The 12,425-nt window shown below is 43.9% G+C and overlaps 1 long non-coding RNA gene across 3 annotated transcripts in view; it reads right to left on the bottom strand.

Moving 5' to 3' along the window:
- Positions 1–48: 48 nt before the first annotated feature.
- Positions 49–12,425, bottom strand: part of LOC127005987 (uncharacterized) — a 79,209-nt gene continuing 66,832 nt past the window's right edge. For all 3 annotated transcript variants that reach the window (XR_007758998.1, XR_007758997.1, XR_007758999.1), the window contains exons 6-8: positions 2,501–2,581; positions 458–549; positions 49–185 (exon numbers count right to left, since the gene is read on the bottom strand). This is a non-coding gene — a long non-coding RNA (uncharacterized LOC127005987). The remainder of the gene's footprint in view (positions 186–457; positions 550–2,500; positions 2,582–12,425) is intronic.

The following is a 12,425-nucleotide window of genomic DNA, read 5'->3' as shown; positions in this document are numbered from 1 at the left end:
AAATTTACCTTAACACTATTTCATGAAAGCTTTTGGTGCAGTGAGGTCCATGCCTCGCTTTCTTGCATAAGTTTGATTATTATTTTTTTATTAGGGAGGATTGTTGAATCTCAAAAGGGTATAAGATTATGGAAGGTATAGTGCATTCATGGTGTTCAAGGTAAGTTCTTCGGGGCAATGGAAATCTGTGAAGAGAAAATGGAGCACGAGTTTTTTTTAGTACATGCACTACAGAAGCAAATGCAAGTGTGTGAGAGTCATTGGATGTCATCTAGGTAAGTATAACACAGAATGGAGTGCATATTAATACTTGTCTTGTTGATTAGGTCACAGTCCCACTGCTAGGGTTCAAAGGCAGCATGTTGGTAATTATGAACTACTCAAGACCTGTCAAAAATAGCTCTCAACCTAACTAACCAACAGGGAGCATATGGCAGGTGGTGCCTTGTTCACTCACCTGCCTATCCACCCCTGCCAGCCCCTTCAAGGAAGCCTCCTGGTAGCTGGGTGTGATCGCTCAGGCAGTGGTTCTCTCTTGCCCCGACCAGGCTGTCAAAAGAATAAGTAAGGGAAATACACCTCTGCTGACCTTTTATTTTGATGCATTTGGTCAAGAGGATGATGGGAGTGAATGAGAAAGACAAATGGAAAAGGAGAGAAAGGTAGAGTGTGAAGAGCAATTGAAAGCTAGGGAAGATAGAGAGAGAGAGATGTAACAGAGGATGTAGAGAAAATGGAGACAGGTGGAGCAATGAAAGGAAGGTTTGAAAAGACTAACATGGCATTTTTGATATTTCTAGGCAACACACAATGCTTCCGAAATGGTAACCAATGTGTGAAGAATGTGTGTGATCACACACACAAACTCATTAATTGATCGCTCAACAAAACTATAAAACGACAACTTGAAGCATACCAAACAGGTAGAAAAAGTCATTAATTAATAGAAAAAAAAATAGATGCGACCTCCTTTGGCCTTTGTCTTATGAGATATATACATAAAAAAAAGGAGAAAAAAAAACTGCCCACTCCTTTCCCTCTGCCTCCCACCTCATGCTCCTGTCATCCCCCAATCACAAGAACAAGCCTCCAACATCTCAACACCATTACTGTTCTTCTATTCTCTGTAAGCCCCCACCAGCCTCCTCCCTCCCTCTATCACAGTAACAACCCCCCTCCATCCATTCATCCATCCAATACCTTTCCATTTCCCTTTCCTTCATATTGCTTCCCGCTCCACATGTCCCCTTGATCTACCCTGCCTACAGCCCGCCCCTTTCCTCTCCTCTGTAGCTTTACTTTCCCCTTGTTCCTCCCTTACCTCCAACACCCCCCCTCAACCTGCTCTTCCCTCTGCCAGCCTCCACTACCCCATCCATCCCCCTGCTCTCCCTTCTCCGCAGTCAGTCATCTCCTAATTATTTTCAATCCTCACGATGCCTCGCTCTTTCCTTACCCATCCATGCGATATCATTCACTCTCCTCTCCCTACCTTCCTCTTGCTTACTTATACAGCACATCTCCCTTCCTTCCTTCCTTCCTTCCCTTGCTCCCTTCTTAATTATGCAGCACATCCATCTCTACCCTCGCTCCCTATTCCCTCCTTACCAGCGTTATAAGGTCTTCCTCTTCCCTCCCTCCATTAATATTTTACCAAGTTTGATATCTTCTCCTTTGGTGTATCTTTTTTTTTTTTTCCTGGCCTACAACCGCTTATGTCCTCTCCTCACACCTATGTATTGGCCATCACCTCTGTTCTTCCTTTGACTCTCCACGCCTTTCTTTTAATCATTTGGTACCATTTCACTACGTTTATTCCCTCCCTATTTCATCTTAATCCCTCCACTACAGTACCGATACAGAAGCACTACACCTTTACTGCCTACTGAACAGATATTCCCATAGTTCACCTACCTACCTATCATCACTACTCTTACTGTCTGTCAAACATCACATCCTTGTTTTTGACCATTACGCTGCCCTCTTCTCTTCCTGCCTTCAATGTCACCGATATCTGTATCACCACCTTCTCTTTGCACCCACGTATTTAACAATCACCACTCCCTTTCACTTCGCCTTACTTCATACCACTCTTTACGCATCTCGCATAACACTAGCATCCTCCTCCCTCCTTTCTGTCCCTTTTTCCACTACAGAACCTCCACCTCCTTGCACCCACGTATTAACTATCACCACTTTCACTTCGCCTTATATTGCACCAGTTTACACATCACACATTATCATCCTCATCCCTTCTCACTGTCCTCTCATCCCTCTCAGTTAATACACTTCCTCTCCACACACAGACTAACCTCACGCATCTTTTTCTCTCCCCTCCTATCACTTCACACGCTCCTTTTCATCTCTATCATAGCACTGTTGTCTCCCCTCATTCCACCAGGGCAACACAAAACCTGTACGTGGACTTTCTTTCCTTACCCACCTCCCAGCAAAGCATCACTCCACATAGAACATCCACCCATCCACCCACACACCTTACCTCTTTCCATCTGCATATACCCATCGTCACATCAGCACTATGTCGCCGCTTAATGGTTCAGCACGTGGGAGGGATTGATCTCTGAAAAAAATACGCTTGCTAAGTTTGGTTGTGATGGGCAGCGGTGGAGGTCAGGCTAATGCAAGTAAGTACAACTCATACCATACATACAAATATACGTGCATCGATATACATACACCCACTGGTCCCCGCGTGTTTGAGTGTGTTTTTGTGTGTGTGAAATGCGTCAGATGAAGCATAAAACAGAAAACGGGTACTGTAAAAACTCCCTTGCAAAGTACACCTACTGGCTATATAATCTTTGTCCATGCGTGTGTGTTTGAGTGCGTGAAATGGGTCAGATGAAGCATAAAACGGAAAGCGGTGCACTCTAAATTTCCCATCGTTACCTACACTCACTGTCTTTAACTGACTACGTAAATGGGCGAGTGAAATAGGAAGTAAGTGAATGAGGAAGGGAGAGAGGAAGTGAGTGTGTAAGTGAAGAAAGGAGGGAATAAATGACTGAATGAACGGATGAGTTAGTGAGTGAGTGAGTGTGGGAGGGAGAGAGGGAGGGAGTGCTTAAAAGAAACAGTATCAATATTAGGGGCGAAGGGAAGCAAAGAGAAACATTGATAAGAAGATATTATTAAAAAAGAAAAACAGAGAGCAGGAGTACTTATAAGAGGTAAAGGGAACAAAGGGGAGGAAATGATGAGGAAAAACGAGACAAACTGGGCATGAAAGGAGAAAAGGAGGAGGAGGAGGAGGAGGAGGAGACGTGGGGCTCCGTATTGTGTGTGTTTGGGTGAAGTAAAAGATGAAGTGTGTAAAACGGAAAGTGATATACAACGACACGCCACAAATATAACAGACCCACCGGCTGTATCCTTGTTCATGTCTCTTTATGTGTGCGAACGAGGCGATTAAACGAAGCAGACAACAAGAGGTGGGCGGATAAAGCTCAAGAATGAACAAACAGAGAGCTAAAAAGTGCCATCCTCGACGTAACCAAAGAGAATAAAACTTCTCTCAGCCGCACTATGTACTTTCTGTCTTGTTTCCCTCGTCAAAAGTTGTTCTTTGATGTATAAGACTAACCAACGATCACCCTGAAGGCCTAAGTGAGAGAGAAAGAGAGAGAGGAGGAGAGGAGAGCAGAGAACACACACACACACACACACACACACACACACACACACACACACACACAGGCCTAATCAGACGGAACGGTGCGAAAATCAACCGAAATCACATAACCTTCTGTAGCTAATTGTCAATTCCATTTAACTCCATCACCGAGTTCGATATTATGACGAAACTTTGCCCTCAAAACCAAATGACGAGGGAAGAGGAGAAGGAAACGGTTGAGAAAGAGGAAAGAGTGGAGGGTGAGAAGGAAATGGTGGAGGTGGAAGAAGAGAAAAAGGAAGAGGAGGTGGAGGGGAGGAAGAGGAGGAGGTAAGGAAGTAAATGTGGAGGTGTCTACTGTCTGCCTTTCTGTCTAATGACGGAAAAAGAGAAGGAAACGAAGGAGGACGTGAAGGAAGAGGATGAGGAGGTGAGGAATGGAAGTGTCCGTGTCTGTCTCTTCGTCTGTCTGTCTCTGTCTGTCTCACTCACTCTCTAACCCTTTTTCATTTTATTCTCATGCACCTCTTTCCATTTCCTTCACGCATCACAATTCTCTCTTTCCAAAATTCCTTCTTTAACCAATTTCTGCTTCTCTTCCTCCTGGTCCTCTTCTTTCGTCCCCTGTACCTTACCCCTCTTCATACGTTCCTACTCCTCTTCCTCCTCTTCCTCCTCCTCCTCCGACAATCTACTGTTCCTGGGTGAATTTTTGAAGTGTGAATTTCAGATCCGGAATTTCGCGTTTCTCGTTCTTCTTCATTTCCATGTCTTCCATATTTATTCGTTCTCTCGCCGCCTTCCTTCCCTCTGCGTCTCTGTCCGCTCCTTCCCGTCTCTCAGGAATTTTCCGACGCCGAATTCCATGCTCTTGGCCTTGAACGATCGCCTTACTTCCACATTCCTTATTCATTCTGCCTTCTTTTGCTTTTAACTTTTTTTCCCTCGTTTTTGGCTTCACGATTTGCTGCCTCTTGAGCGTTGTTCATCTCTCATCATGCTTTTACTATTTATTATTTACTTTTATTTTCCTGCGTCTTCATCCAGTTTCTTTTTATCTCGCTTTTCATTTGATGTTTTAACTTTTTTTTCTCTTTTCACGATTTGTTTCCTCTCGAGCGCGTTCTTTATCAAGGTTTATTATGCTTTTCTGTTTATTCTTATTTCCCTTTTTCTCCATATTCCTTATTCAATCTGATACGCTTTTCTTTCCTCTTTCTTCATTTCTCTTTTTTTACTGTTTATCTTCTTGTTCTTTTGTTTCTTCTTTTCTTTCTTACAAAACGCAACAATAATAAGAGTGAGGCGATACTGATACCCTTTTTATTTACTCCTCATTATTTCTGGCTCGGAATTCCCTGCCATCGCCACGTCGAGTCACGCGCCTCAAACTCGGAATCTATTTTCACTTCCATTGCTGATTGTAATGCACACCGCTACACCGCGCCCTCGCCTGGCAAGTTCCCGCTCTTCCTCTCCCTTGGATTCGCGAAGACGGTGGCGAAACGTACAGAGAAGAGATCAAAGAAGAGAAGAGTATAAGAAGCCGGAGGGAGGTGATGGAAGTAAGAGAAAGAACATGAGGTGAAGATTGTGAGGAGGAATGAGAATCGGGAAAGGATGATAATTAATTGTGAGCGTAAGAATGAGAAAGGTGATAATGTGGAGGAGGGAGATGCAGAGGAAGAGGAGGAGGAGGGGGAGGAGGAGGAGGAGAATGAGGAAGATGAAACATGGAAGATCAGGTAATATAAATCCTGTTGGCTTGTCATGAGGCTGCCTGCTTTGTGATATAGAAAATCTTCAGCCCCTTCAGTGACTTTGTGGAACAGGTCAAAACACTCACGTACATGCGGAGGCGTTCAGTTCACTCCTGACGCAACGAAGTGACGGTCAACGCAAATCTGAAAGGAGTTGAGATAAATAGATGATGTGGATGAAAATGATGTGGATGAAAATGAATGAAAATGTGATAAAAATGATGTGGATAAAAATGTGGATTCAGAAGTTGAGATAAATAGATGATGTGGATGAAAATGATATGGATGAAAACGTGGAAGAAAATGAATGAAATGTGGATGAAAATGTGATGAAAATAATGTGGATGAGGATGATGTGGATGAAAATGAATGAAATATGGATGAAAATGTGATGAAAGTGACGTGGATGAAAATTATGTGGATGAAAATGATGTGGATGAAAATGAATGAAAATGTGATGAAAATGATGTGGATGAAAACTATGTGGATGCAAATGTGATGAAAATAAATGAAATGTGGATGAAAATGTGGATGAAAATGTGATGAAAATGATGTGGATGAAAATGAATGAAAATGTGGATGAAAATGATGTGGATGAAAATGATGTGGATGAAAATGAATGAAATGTGGATGAAAATGACGTGTGGATGAAAATGGAGTTACGAAGATAAAAATGGGAAAATAATGAGGAATAAGATGGGTAAAATGAAAAGAAATAAGAGGAGTCAGGGAAAATTAGGAGCATTCTCTGTATCAGTATCTATTATTATTGTTGTATTAGTTTGTCAAGATAAGTTTTTCCTCTAAAGTCACAACTCCCTCTAACACTAACAAACGATACAATGAGCCGTATTATAAAATGTTTCGGCGTCCAAGCACACGTATTTGACAAGGCATTCGTAGGCGTTGTGGGCATTTCCAGAGGTAGTTTTGTGGCCCTGGTGGTAGTGTGACCTGCAGCGTTCCCAGATTATCGTATTCACCGCATTGTATTTGTCATTTTTAAACCTCAAACTCTCGTACCTACACACATAACGAAAGAATATTAAAGTTGGCGTTAAAACTGTTATTTATTGATTTTTGTTTGTTTATTTTTGCTATAGATATCAGTCAGAAACTACGAAAATGCAATACGGTGTGTACGATAATTTGGCAACGCTGAGTGTGACCCATCCTCTGTACCACGAACCTGAAGAAACACACATTAGAACCCGATTGATCTCCTATATGACCTTTGAAAACAGCTGATGGGAGAGAATGCCTAAGAATATCAACCAATAACTTTCCTAGAGACGCCCAGACTCTCCTCCAACGCTACACTCGACACAATAACCTGAAAAAGCAATACAAATAACAGACAAATACAAACAACAACCCCGACAAGTGGACAGGCGGGCAACTAACACAATCCACACGCTATAGAATGCCTACTTGATCCTGAGCGTTAAGATGGAGATAAATGGATTACATCAGAACAACTCACGAACCTACAGCACACAACTGTACACTCCTACTGTCTTTCCTATACCCCACCTGCACCTTCACCACTAACCCACTTCCTCTTCGTACTATACCCTTGATTAAAAAAAATAAAATAAAAATGGATTGATAGATACGGATAAGATATAAGTCATGATTCGTTCCAAGGCCTTTGAAAGATAAGCGAAAAAAAATATGTGATGCCGTGTATAAAACCATAAGAACCTTGTATTTTCTAGGAAAGAGAAAAAAACTTCCTACTCCTGAGGGTATTCCATTACTTTCTCCTTCTTTTGTTTTGTATCTCTGGGCTCGCTTCTCTCTCATGTTGTTCACCCCTCCCCCCCAGAGTTCCTCCTCCTCTTGAATCTCCACTCACTTCACCTCCCATTCCCTATCCTCCTCTTCCTCCTCTTCCTCATCATGCCATCCCTTCCTTGGCCTACACACAACCCCTAACCCTCACTCCTCTTAAAATCTCCTCCATCTCCTTCAACTTCACTTATCACACCCACCCACACACAAACACCCACACCCACACCCATAATCCCGCCCCCCCTATCCACACGCAGACACTAACACGCTAACACAGAAAACACCCGACAGCAGAAACATTGCCAGCCATCTTTTCTCGGCCGCGTCAAATTTTGGATCGGCGCGCCATTCCCCGGCATTGACGAGGCGGCGTGAGATGGAAAACATTAAGCTGAGACTTGCGTTACCGCCGCCCTCCCCGAGCTGGCCGCGCGATGGCCAGCGACACTGTGGACTTAATGAATATTGCAAGGCCCGGGCTGCGTGTGGGGCGGGCCGAGGAGAGAGATAGCTATACAAAAGAGATGCAGGTGCAGGAGGAGGTGGTGGTGGTATGGTGGTGGTTGGGGAGGTGGAGGAAGAAGTGGAGGTGGAGGAGGAGGACGTGGTGATGTGGTGGGGTGGTGATGGTGTGGTAGTAGGTGGTGGCAGTGTTGTTGTTATTGGTGTTGATGTTGTTGGTGGTGGTGATGGTGGAGGAAGAGCAGGAGGAGGAGGAGGACGAGGAGGAGGAGGAGGAGGAGGAGGAGGAGGAGGAGGAGGGGAGGAACTGGAGGAGGAGGAGCAGGGGGACTAGCGGGAGGTGTTGTTGTTGGTGGTGGTGATGGTGGAGGAAGAGCAGGAGGAGGAGGAGGAGGAGGAGGAAGAGAAGACGGGGGAGGAACTGGAGGAGAAGGAGCAGGGGGACTAGCGGGAGGTGTTGTTGTTGTTAGTGTTGTTGTTGTTGGTTGTGGTGGGGGTTGTGGTGGCGATGGTGGTGGCTTGACGAAGGTAACGAAAAACAACGCGAGTGTCTATAAAGCCGCGGGGATGGAACCAATATGCATGCAGACGGCCGCCCGGGAGTTGGCTGCGTTCGGCGGTGTTTTGGCAGATACCTTTTATTTCTATTTTACTTCCAACATTTTTTCCCAACAAACTGCTAAAACAAGTGACTGGAAGGAAACGGAACATGTCAGGCAACAATTGAACACTGAAAAAAAAAAAAATCTTTATAACGAATTGCACCTTCAAGGACAATGAGTTTAACCTTCTTTAATAAACTATACCCATACGAAAAATGATTAAAAAAATGTATTCTTTTCTGGACTAATCTCCGATCAGAATACAACCAAATTCATTCTCTTTCTCCTCTTTCCCGATCTTTTTTTTCCCTCCTCTTCATTTTTCTCATTCTACTTTCTGCTTTTCCTCCTCCTCCTCCTCCTCATTTTCTTCATTCTACTTCGCTTTCTGCTTTTCCTCCTCCTCATTTTCTTCATTCTACTTCGCTTTCTGCTTTTCCTCCTCCTCCTCCTCCTCCTCCTCATTTTCTTCATTCTACTTCGCTTTCTGCTTTTCCTCCTCCTCCTCCTCCTCATTTTCCTCATTCTACTTTCCTCAGTTTTCTTTTCTCTTGCCCCCTCTTTCGTTTCCTCTATCCGTTCCCTTTCTTCTTTCTCTTCCTTTCCTCGTCTTTTGCTCCCTTTTTCGCTTCCTCCATCCTTTCCCTTCCTTCCTTCCTTCTTTCCCTTCCTGTCTCACTTTCCCCTTTATTTCCCTTCCTTTTCTTCCTCCCTCCTCGCTTGCTCTTTTCCTTTCCCTTCCTGTCTTAATTCTCTCGTCTCATGTTCCCTTTTTCGCTTTTTCCATCCATTCTCTTTCTTCCTCTCTTCTCCCTTTCCTTCCTTTCCCTTTCGTTTGTCTTCTCCCTCTCTTTAAAATTTCCCTCTCCTCTCTCCTCCCTTCTCTTCCATCCTTTTCTTTCCCTTCCCTTTGCCTCTATCCCTTTCCTCCCTCGCGTTGTTGCCGTCATCGATGTCTTTCCCTCTCTCCCTCCCTCCCTGTCTCTTCTCCCTTGGCGGTGAGGAGAAACAATACGGCAGATAAACTGATTTGGGAAACTTCGCTGAGTTCGCTCCGTCGTTCTCCGAGGCTCTGGGGAGGTCAGGTAGTGTGTGTGTGTGTGTGTGTGTGTGTGTGTGTGTCTCTCTCTCTCTCTCTCTCTCTCTCTCTCTCTCTCTCTCTCTCTCTCTCTCTCTCTCTCTCTCTCTCTCTCTCTCTCTCTCTCTCTTTTTCTTTGTTTTTCATCTTGTTCTCCTTTTCTCTTTTCCTTTTTCATTTTTTGTTTTGTTTTTTGTTCTCTTCTGTTCTGTTCTGCTCTCTCTCTCTCTCTCTCTCTCTCTCTCTCTCTCTCTCTCTCTCTCTCTCTCTCTCTCTCTCTCTCTCTCTCTCCTAGTAAGTCCCACATGGAGACTCTTTTACGGCGCGGACGAGCCTGCCCTCTTGAGCCGATCATTCCCAGGAGTTACGAGCGCGATAACTGAAGACTCCTGATGCGGCTGACGAGCCTCGGGGCCTCTCAGGGGGTCGCCGCCGCCCTCGTCATTACAAATTGAACCGCACCTTCCCGACGATAAACATTTACACGCGGGCCACTGCCACGCCGCGCCGCTGCCCTCAGGAGGCGGGGCGGCTAAGGGCGTCCATTAATTCGCTTGTTACCTTCGCCTCTTCGTTTACTGGTTCGTTTGATCATGTTTAAGCTCGGCAGGTACTTGATGGACAGGTTTAAAGAGCTTTTCTGTTTTGGAAATCACTTTCTTTGTCAGTCTCAGTTTATTAAATGGCTACAACGATAAAGACGTGATCGAGGACTTATTGCTTTTGTTATTATTTTGCTGAATGACTAAAAGGACGCATCATTATCATCATCAGAACTAAGAGATGTTCAAGATTGCATAAAGTGGCCATTCCGAGTATTTTATGATTTAATGTTACCTTTCTATTCCTCTCCTTCCTTTTACATTATTGGTGTTATTTAGGTCAAAGGTAACTGGACTACTGTTAACTCTCCAACGAGTGAAATTTAATACCTTAGATCAATAACGAGGGTAAAAGAAGAGGGACAAGATGATAAAGGTAATCCCCTTTCAGGTAACTCAGGTGACAAAAGTTAATAATAAAAACTCTCTCTCAGCCAGCACAGGTAGAGTAAAGGCGCCGCCATCGCCCCCTGGGAAAGCCACACCTGGGCCCCGCGATCAGATTTAGGAAAGCAGACACAGGTGGAAACTTTTCTTGCTTAACCTGGGTACGATTTTCAAACAAGCAGGGTAACATCTTTTTCTTCAGTTCCTGTAATTCTTTTTCCCAGTAAAACAACGAAAGAAAACACGAGGGGAAAATGAAAGAACAACTCTATGAGGGGAAAAAAAACCGAGGTCTAAAGAGAAGGAACACAGACAGACAGACAGACAGACAGACACACACACACACACACACACACACACACAGAAAACGGGACGGGCTTCGACAACTGCAACAACAACAACAACAACAACAACAACAACAACAACAACAACACTAACAACAGCAGCGGGACGCACCCACACACCACAACACAAACACGAGTCGACCAGAAATAACAAGGGCGGACTCGCAACACACACACACACACACACACACACACACACACACACACACACACACACACACACACACACACACAAGGACGTACTAGCACACCGACAAACAAACAAACTCAACACTCTCCACAGTTTATAGAACAAGCGACAAAGTGTATATAGAGATCAATATTTCCACACTTCTCATGCGACTCGTTTAAATGTTTTCTTCCACGCAATTGACATAAATGAATAAAATCCAATCTCACAGTTCAACACAGTGGCTTCGTAATCCCCCGCACCAAACTATTCAATCCTCTACACTCCACAATGGTTGGGTTTTCGATTCAACACCAGATACACAAGAAGAGATTTCCCCGGCGTATGGTTTCCTCAAATTTCTTAACTAAAATACGAACACCAAACACTACACAAGGAGTCTTCGAAGTCTTTGGTGTTGGTTTGGAGGCTTTTACGAACCCATCATGGCGCGAACTGTGAGCGGCCCTAAATGAGGATAAGACAGAGCCAACAAAGGGACATGTATTCGTATAAAAGAAAATACCGGACCTCAGCTTCTTACCCTCCCCCCCTCCCCTCTCTCTCCTCTCCTCTTTCCTTTGTTTCCCCTCCGTCTCGTAAAAGCGAAAGAAAGTCTTGAGGGCAAACTCTCGGGCCATTAACCAGAATTTTAAACTCGAACTCAACAGCTGGGAGAGTCGAGGACAGGCTTTCGAAAACTGCACACGTATGGGAATTGAGTTTCTTGATAGCCTGATTGTTTTTTTTTAGTTTATCTTGTGATCTTATTAGTGTTTTCTCTGGCATTAGTTTATTTCTTCCGTCCTACTTCTCTTTTTTGTTATAGTATTAGTTGAGTTCCTTGAGTGACTAATTTTTCTTCCGTAGGTGTTTGTAATGTTCTTGATAATATTCTGTGGCATTCTTTTTTTTTTTTTTACAATAAGCAAAAAAAAGCCCGCGTTTATTTTTCCTGTTTCCATTATTAGTCCATCTTATTATTAGTGATCCTCCTTTTCTGTATATACTCCTTCACGGTGATAATTCTTTACAAATGTCTTCATCTTTCAGTATTTTTTTCCTGCTACTGTTATTTTGATCTTGATAATCTCCGTCATTATTCATTATCTTCGCCTTTTGCTAATCGCTTCTCATTCTTTCTTTTCTCGATAAAATTAAACTTAGATTGCACCGTTTTTCTTATGGTGTTGTGGAACCTTAAGCACCATCTATTTCTTTTACTTTATAAGCATTCTCTCATTCTTGTGCGCGCGAGAGAGAGCGAGAGGAAGAGAGAGAGAAAGAGCGAGCGAGCGAGAGAGAGAAAGAGAGAGAGAGAGAGAGAGAGAGAGAGAGAGAGAGAGAGAGAGAGAGAGAGAGAGAGAGAGAGAGAGAGAGAGAGAGAGAGAGAGAGAGAGAGAGAGAGAGAGAGAGAGAGAGAGAGAGAGAGAGAGAGAGAGAGAGAGAGAGAGAGAGAGAGAGAGAGAGAGAGAGAGAGAGAGAGAGAGAGAGAGAGAAGAAAACAGGTGAAGGAACGGTGACTTTTTGCGAACGAGAGAGAAGGAAACTACAAAAGACCCAAGTAAAAGAAAGAGGAGGAATGTGAAGGGT

The sequence above is a fragment of the Eriocheir sinensis genome, chromosome 31 (assembly GCF_024679095.1).
Source record: "Eriocheir sinensis breed Jianghai 21 chromosome 31, ASM2467909v1, whole genome shotgun sequence".
NCBI lineage: Eukaryota > Metazoa > Arthropoda > Malacostraca > Decapoda > Varunidae > Eriocheir > Eriocheir sinensis.
The sequence above is the reverse complement of the archived record's forward strand: the minus strand, read 5'-3'. Positions and strand labels throughout refer to the sequence as shown.